Source organism: Bombus fervidus, chromosome 10 (genome assembly GCF_041682495.2).
Source record: "Bombus fervidus isolate BK054 chromosome 10, iyBomFerv1, whole genome shotgun sequence".
Lineage (NCBI taxonomy): Eukaryota > Metazoa > Arthropoda > Insecta > Hymenoptera > Apidae > Bombus > Bombus fervidus.
In genome coordinates, this window is record NC_091526.1 from 1,866,044 (window position 1) to 1,875,387 (window position 9,344).

At 34.7% G+C, this 9,344-nt stretch overlaps 1 pseudogene; it reads left to right on the top strand.

The window, feature by feature from the left end:
- Positions 1-4,671: 4,671 nt before the first annotated feature.
- Positions 4,672-5,064, top strand: LOC141445839 (regulator of microtubule dynamics protein 1 pseudogene; annotated as a pseudogene).
- The last annotated feature ends 4,280 nt before the right edge of the window (positions 5,065-9,344 follow it).

Genomic DNA, 9,344 nt, shown 5'->3' on the forward strand with positions numbered 1-9,344 from the left:
TTTCGAAGTTGGCAATCGGGAAAATACGAGCACGTGCTTCTGTCATTCATTCCGTGATACGTTGTTAGTTACATTTATCATTTTCATATCGTAATTCTGTCATTCTTGTGCTAATCATCGATCGTAGTCTGTGGTAGCTGCTGCTCCAACGATATCCTACGAAAGGATTAAAACGCTACGTCTTTATAATATAAACTGCTACATTCAACTATTACCTTCTGAATCGTTACCGACGAACGAACGTTACGATTTTGCAAAAACTGCGAAACTCCTCTCTTACGATTAGAAGACGTTCGCACCATGTTCGAACTGTTCGATGCACGCGTTTCTCCGTCGCTTCGCTCATTGTGTGTCCGACGATGGACGCGTATGCTCAGAAAACTGGTTTACATTTCGAATTATCGGGTGACGGTGGGGGGTGGGTGCAGAAGTGAGTTGAAAAAAATCGCCTGGAGCATAAAGTATGCGGTGCGGCGAGGCGATCGACGTTAAGAATAAATCGTTAGCAGGCGCGCGTCTGTACACGCGGGCACAGATCGTACGTGCAACCACGCGATATCCTAACGATAATCCTAATCCTATCGATAACCTAACCCCATCATTCTTCCGCCCCGCCCGGTGTAGACGATACTACCTACGGTCCCGGAGGAAGGCCCCGCCTACATACCACAGTTAAGCGGGCACCCGATGGAACTCGAGGGCCCGGTCTATCTTGTCCCAGGGGGGATTATTTCCATTCCTTAATCCTTATGCATCCCTATTCTCTTATATCAAATATTGTCCAAACTAGTTCATTTACGATACAAAAAATCATTAGGGACTCTAATTATAGTACGGATTGCAGAAGAAAATACGAATATTAAACCTGGCTTAACCGTAAGTCGTTAGAACATCTGTTCTACCTGTTTCGTATAGAATTTACATAGGTTGCCAACTTCGAAGGTATCGATATGCGGGCAGTTTGTTTGCCGAAAGGTTTTTATCATACGGCATCTTTCTTTATTAAACATTTCAAAATCTAGGTTAATAATTACAATTCTCTCGATCGTACGATATCTTCGAATAGCAAGAGAGATACACAAGCTATCGAAAAATATATATAAAGGTAATTTTTAGACAAATAAAATATTCAAGACAACGAACAAAGATTCACGTACGAAATCGTCGATCGACGTTTATTTTTCAAGTTATAAATAGAAAATTTAATTTTACACCAAATATCTATGCACGACCAGTTGACATTTTTCTACACGAACATCTTTCAGTTTCTCTCTCGATATTTAAAATCGTCCTCTGTATATTTTCTACAATAAATATCGTATATCCACGTTTTTCTACAGCCTGTATATAAACGATACGATCGATATGAGAATATTATACGTAACTTGGGCAAGGTATAACTGCAAAGATATAGGAGGGATTCGGAAATACGAATAATTCACTTTATTTAGCACACAACAGTTATAGATATATCTTATACTCTGTGTTACGACTGTTCGCGGAGAGACGCGGTCGCGAGGAAAACGCGTCAGCGAGAGGCGTAAATTCTCGCTACGATTCGTATAATCGACGCCGCGAATTAGTCGTTCCCCTTGTTTCGATTAAGATAACAGGGGTGGTTGAATGAAATTAACACTGTGTTAACAGGTTAATATAGCATGTATTTTTAACAATAAATTAAATTATAATAGAAGCGTCACAAATTGTTTCGTGATAGGTACAGTTAATGTTTTACAGAGATTCGACTCGATTTTTTATGTATGCGGCGTGAATTCTATAATGAGACTGTTCAGATACGACTGTGCGGTTACAGTTGTCGAATGAGACTGATCGGTTACAGATATCGATTCTTTGTCTTTCGGGGAGAGGATCCCCCCTATGCTCGGGTCACGCCATCACACGCGCCGATGATCACGCAGGCCGACTTCTTCGTTAGAAAATAACGGTCCGAGATCGACGGTTCCAGAACTCGTTACTTGGTGACAAATATGCGCTCGTCGATACAATGTATATTTTTCATCGGGCAGATAAGAGGATGTATCTGCGACGCTGGAGGACCGCAAGCGACGGTTGGAAATACGATCTCAGCAGAGTCTCGTGGCGTAACACTCTGAAGACCTTGATACCTTCGTAAAAATATCCGCAGTATTTCCGTCTGTACTTACTTTAATTATATTTATCTTGTTTTTCTCTAAGCACTCGTGAACGTAGTGATAATGAACTTCAATGTGTTTCGAATTTTTTGTAAAATTTCCGTACTTTGCTATACTTATCGCTCCAGAGTTATCCTCATAAATTTTTTCAGGGTTATCGTTTAGATTTACATTGAAGATTTTCATAATTTCTCTAATATACATTAATTCACTCAATGCTTCCGATAGAGCTACATACTCTGCATACGTCGAAACTTTTGTCACACACCTTTCTTTCTTACACTTCCATCCAATTACATTTCCATACAATCTAATTACATATCCAGAAGTCGATTTCCTATCTAAATGATCTCCTGCCCAATCAGCGTCTACATAACAATCTATCGTTTCTCACTTTTCATTCCTTTTATAGTCTAACCTTAAATCTCTAGTCCGGTACAAGTATTTCAATATACGCAAAGCATATTTAAAATGTGTCTCGCTACAACAATCTTGAAATCTACTCAGATAATTCACACTACAACTTATATCGGGTCTGGTATTTACACTAATATACAACAATGCGCCAATTAAATTCTTGTATCCATTGTCCTCTCTATTTATCTCGGCTTTTTCAATTTTTAAGTTGGTCTCCATAGGTGTACAGTACAATTTGCTGTTTTGTAATTTATATTCGTTTCCTAATGATTCAATGTATTTCTTTTGGCTTAATCTCATTTCATTTTTGAAATAATCATACTCTATGTTTACTCCAAGATATTCTTTTACTTCACCTAAATCTTTCATTTCAAATTTATCAGTTAATAACCTTTTTACACTTTGTATTTTCCTTTTGTTTTTACTACAAATTAACACATCGTCTACATATATTAACAAATAAACTACATATTCTCCCTCTCCGTGCAGTATATAAGCACAACTCTATATTATTCTTCTTAAAACGTAATCTCGTCACATACCTATCCAAACACTCATACCAGTCCCTCGGACTTTCTTTAACCCATAAAGCGCTTTCGATAATTTACAAACTCTATTCGTTCCGTCTGCATATCCTTTTGGTTGATTTACATATACCTCCGAGGTTGCTTCACCATTTAAAAAGGCAGTTTCTACATCCATTTGCTCAATGATTAATCCATTTTGACAACAACATGATCGCAATATCTTAAAGGTCTGATTACTCGCTACTGGGGAATATATGTCATCGGCTACGTTTCTTTGTTGGAATCCTTTTACCACTAATCTAGCCTTATACCTGTTATCTGATTTTCTCGTGTAAACCCATTTTACATCTAATACCTCTTTGCCTTTTACCCATTCTACCAATTTCCAAGTTATATTCTTATAGAGACATTCTATTTCCTTATCCATAGCCTGATTCCAATCTTCACTATTTTCGCAATAAATCGCCTCCTCAAATGTACCAGGGATATCTACTCTACAATAATTTGCATGCATCTCACTAACGATTTCCTTTTCTGGATACATTACTGGAGGTATCTTATTACGCGAAGTAGTATACATCTCCTAGGGATGTATAAGCCTTCAAAACTGTTATCATTTTCACCTTCCCTACTATCTAACTCTTCCTTATTCATGCCCTTCAATAAATAGCATGGAGCAGAAGCATGGAGCAAGCAGAAGCATGGACCAGAAAGAAGAATGTACCCGAAGGATGGAGCAGAGGTATGGAGCAGAAAGAAGCCTGGAGCAGAAGAATGGAGCAGAGGCATGGAGCACAAGCATGGAGCAGAAGCATGGAGCAGAAGCATCGAGCAAGCAGAAGCATCGAGCAGAAGCATCGAGCAGAAGCATGGAGCAAGCAGAAGCATGGAGCAAGCAGAAGCATGGAGCAAGCAGAAGCATGGAGCAAGCAGAAGCATGGAGCAAGCAGAAGCATGGAGCAAGCAGAAGCATTAAACAGAAGCATGGAGCAGAATCATGGAGCAGAGGCATGGAGCAGAAAGAAGCATGGAGCAGAATCATGGAGCAGAGGCATGGAGCAGAAAGAAGCATGGAGCAGAATCATGGAGCAGAAGCAGTGATAACTACAAAAGAAGTTCTAATAGGAAAAGCCGATGAATTATACGAGCGAGAACAATAGGAGGAAATACATAACCTTCTAATAAATTATAAAGTAATTACATTGCGTATATCACTTATAAATGTAGATAACAAAACTGAACATTTGTATAGGATAGCGGTGATATTGAAATTATATGGCGTTTGTGTAGAGCAATGTATAAATTGTCTAAGACTGTGAGTGAAGTAGATGGAAAGAAATGAATTTTCGAATCTTATGATTTAATACTTAAAGCACTTGAAATAAATGAGGATAATTGGGCTGCATACAAATGGGCATCGATTCTTCGCAATTGTAAGACTCTTTATGAAGGAGTGAAGGCACAAATAAAAGAGTCACATAATATTAAGAAACATATGCTGGTATATTTCATGATAATATATTAATATTTCTTTCCCTGATACGATGTCAAGCAATTGTATCGAATATGTTTAATATCGCAGAGAGCAATGGAACTAAATGCAAAAGAACCACCTCTTATGTACATGCTTGGTACTTGGTGCTATCAAGTTGCTGATTTAACATGGTATCAAAGAAAAATTGCATCTGTAATATTTGGAGAACCACCATCTTCATCTTTTGAGGAAGCTCTAAAATATTTTGAAACCGCAGAGGAAATTGATCCCAATTTCTATAGTCAAAATTTATTAATGTTGGGCAAAACCTACTTAAAATTAAATCAAAAAGAGCTATCTATGAAATATTTAAAAATTGCCCTTGAATATCCTGCAAAGAACAAAGATGATCGAGATGCTAAACAGGAAGCACAAAAGTTGTTAAAGAAACTTTAACAAACTTGACGGAAATTATGATCTATTATATGATAAATGGATATTATTATAGGATATGGAATTGAAGGGATAAAGTAAATTTAGAATCTATCTTTTAAGTAGAAGTATAAAATTTATTTACTATAAAGTACAGTACAACTTATGTGTGATGAGCTTTTTATACGCAACATCTAAGATATTAGTAACTCTTTGGAGATTTAAGATTACTATATACATGTATATTTTATAAAATGTTTTATTTTAAAATGTAACATGTAGCAAATTTTAAATAGTTAATAGCAGTTGAAGAAAATTCGTATATACAATATGTCATTAAACTACCTTTCTCGCAAAAATTAGTTAAAGAAATATATTGTAACAGAATTAAAGTATCAAAATGTTAATGTAAAATTGTCACAAATATCACGGTTTAATAAAGTAGTTTCCAAGTCGAATTATCGGTCAGGTGATTCTTCATTTTCCTCTTCCTCTCCGCGAGCCATAATTCCATCTTTTTGCAAAGCAGAGAGAAAATCGAGATATACTCGTGATAGAACGCCGATTATCTCCCTTGGCACTCTTCCCATCAGATGGTATACAAAGGAACGATGCAGGCCAATCTGCATAGTGCGTCGATCAATCGGGGAAGTATACTGCACCACAACGTAATCCGGTGGTAGATTTTCCGGAACATGTGATATGGTGTGCAAGGCGTTAAATTCAGGTTCAGATTCCGCCATCGTTTCGTTATAAGGCACAATCTGGAAACAAAAAAATAAAAAAAAAAAAAAATTTAATTTACGAATTGCGTGAAAAATCAGTGGAAGAAACGATTGAAAGGAAATAAGATACTCACTGTTCCAAATGTGACGAAAATGTATAAGCACGCTACCAATCGTAAAGCACTTCCAAACCTGAAGAACTTTTAAACGTTCCGCTCGATATTCGAACTGGAAATGCCCCCTCGAGCGAAATGCCGAGTTTATATAGTCGTCGGTGAGTTCCATGTGTATTACTACAGCATGGATTAGGACTTTTTGGGGGGACCCCCTAACTAGCAGGTAGGTAAAACCCAAGTAGTTGTTTGTTTGTTTGATGTTTGAAATATTGTTTAAGGGACAGACGGATTAGCAGGTGCGATGGTCGCCTCGGGTATTCCTTTGTCACCCTCTTCTCAATTATGGAAAATTCGAGAATGCGTTAGAGGATAAACAATCACAATAGAGTTGGAGAAAAATGCGATTCTAATTTATTATTAGTCATCGAGTAGGAAGCGAATACATTGCTTTTTTTTTTTTAATTTACGCTTTCTAATAAATAATAATTTATGTGTTACTTCTATATGGGTTACATGGTTATCACCACTGGGTTATTGGAGCAATAATCGTCTCGGGCGGTAGTTTATATTTTGTGTTTACATTCATAGGAGTTCGCTAATATTATAATTATGAATTATTCGAAGTACGTATATCGCTTAAATATATTCGAACGAATAATATACTTTATACAGAATTATATACTGAAACATTGAACGATACATCTACCACCGCTTTATTATTTCTTATGCATTAATTATCATAAATATACAGACTGAATATCGTCTTTACAATTACGTACTGTTGACTATCACATTAAATAACGAGAGCTTTAGAAAAATTGAATTTGATCGCGTACCTATCGTCGTCTTAAGCATGCAAGTCGATTAAATTAAGCAGAAAAAGGAACACATTGTCGATCATCGTTATTATGCTCGTTAACTTTACAGGAACAGCATGTTGAGATCGATGTTGAATAATTTCTGACGAAATGCAACAATATCACCGAAGCCGAAAAGAGAGCCGCCGACGTCGAGCGATACTTCAGGATAGATTGAAGTCGACGAACAACAACCAATAGACCAGGCCTACGAATCAACACCATAAGAGCAAGACCACCCACGGTGGTTCTACGATCCGACGGACGACGATATAAATTCCTCGTTGATAGCGGAGCAGCAATTAATATACTTAACGTTATAACCTAATGCTACATAACGTTATATGTTATGAGGTCATAGTATATAACGTTATACGTTATAAGGTAATAGCATATAACGTTATACGTTATAAGGTAATAGTATATAACGTCTAACGATATAAGGTAATAATATATAACGTTATACGTTATAAGGTTATAGTATATAAAGCTATACGATATAATGTAATGCTACATAACATTATACGTTATATGGTAATAGTATATAACGTCATACGTTATAACGTAGTGCTTCATAACGTTATAAGTTATAAAGTAATCGTATATAACGCTGCACGTTATATTGTAATGCTACATAACTGTATACGTTATAAGGTAATAGTATATAACGTTATAGTATATAACGTAATGCTACATGACGTTATACTTTATAAGGTATTGGTACACAACGTTAAACGCTATAACGTAATGCTACATAACGTCATACGTTATATGGTAATGGTATACAACGTTATACGTTATAACGTAATGCTACATAAAGATATACGTTATAAGGTAATGGTATATAACGTTTAAAGTTATAAGGTACCAGTATATCACGTATTAGCATATAAGGTAATAGTATATAACGTTATACGTTATAACGTAGTGCTACATAAAGTTATAAGCTATAAGGTAATCATATATAACGTTATACGTTATAACGCAATGCTATATAACGTTATACGTTATAACGTAATAGTATATAACGTTATACGTTATAACGTAATGTTACATAACGTTATACGTTATAAGGTAATAGTATATAACGTATAACGTTGTAAGATAATAGAATATAACGTTATGCGTTATAAGGTAATAGTATATCACGTATAACGTTATAAGGTAACAGTATATAACGTATAACGATATAAGGTAATAGTATATAACGTTGTACGTTATAACGTAGTGCTACATAACGTTATATGTAATGAGGTAATAGTTTATAACGTTTTACGTTATTAGGTAATAGTATATAACGTATAACGTTATAAGGTAACTGTATATAACGAATAACGATATAAAGAAATAGTACATAACGTTATACGTTATAACGTAATGCTACATAACGTTATAAGATATAAGGTAATCGTATCTAACGTTATACGTTATAACGTAATGCTAAATAACGTTATACGTTATAACATAATGCTACATAACGTTATACGCTATAAGGTAATGGTATACAACGTTATACGCTATAACGTAATACTACATAACGTTATTCGGTATAAGGTAGTAGTATATAACGTTATAAGTTATAACGTAATGCTTCATAGCGTTATACGTTATAAGGTTATTGTGTATAACGTTATGCGTTAGAAGGTAACACTATATAACGTATTACGATATAAAGAAGTAGTATATAAAGTTATACGTTATAACGTAATGCTACATAACGTTATACGTTATAAGGTTATTGTATATAACGTTATACGTTATAAGGTAACACTATATAACGTATTACGATATAAAGAAATAGTATATAACGTTATACGTTATAACGTAATGCTGCAAAACGTTATAAGATATAAGGTAATCATATATAACGTTGTAGGTTATAACGTAATGCTACATATCGTTATACGATATAAGGTAATAGTATATAACGTATAACGTTATAAGGTAACAGTGTATAACGTATAACGATATAAGGTAATAGTATATAACATTATACGTTATAACGTAATGCTACATTACATTAGACGTTATAAGGTAATGGTATACAGCGTTATACGCTATCACGTAGTGCTACATAACGTTATACGTTATATGGTAATGGTATACAACGTTATACGTTATAAGGTAATAGTATATAACGTTATACGTTATATCGTAACGCTACATAACGTTATAAGATATAAGGTAATCGTATATAACGTTATACGTTATAACGTAATGCTTCATAACGTTATACGTTATAAGGTTATGGTATATAACGTTATACGTTATAAGGTAACACTATATAACGTATTACGATATAAAGAAATGGTATATAGCGTTATACATTATAACGTAATGCTGCATAACGTTATAAGATATAAGGTTATCGTATATAACGTTATACGTTATAACGTAATGCTACATATCGTTATACGATATAAGGTAATAGTATATAACGTTATACGTTATAACGTAATGCTACACAACGTTATACGTAATAAGGTAATAGTATATAACGTTATACGTTATAACGTAATGCTACATATCGTTATACGTTATAAGGTAATAGTATATAAAGTTATACGTTATAACGTAATGCTACATAACGTTATACGTTATAAGGTTATTGTGTATAACGTTATAAGTTATAACGTAGTGCTA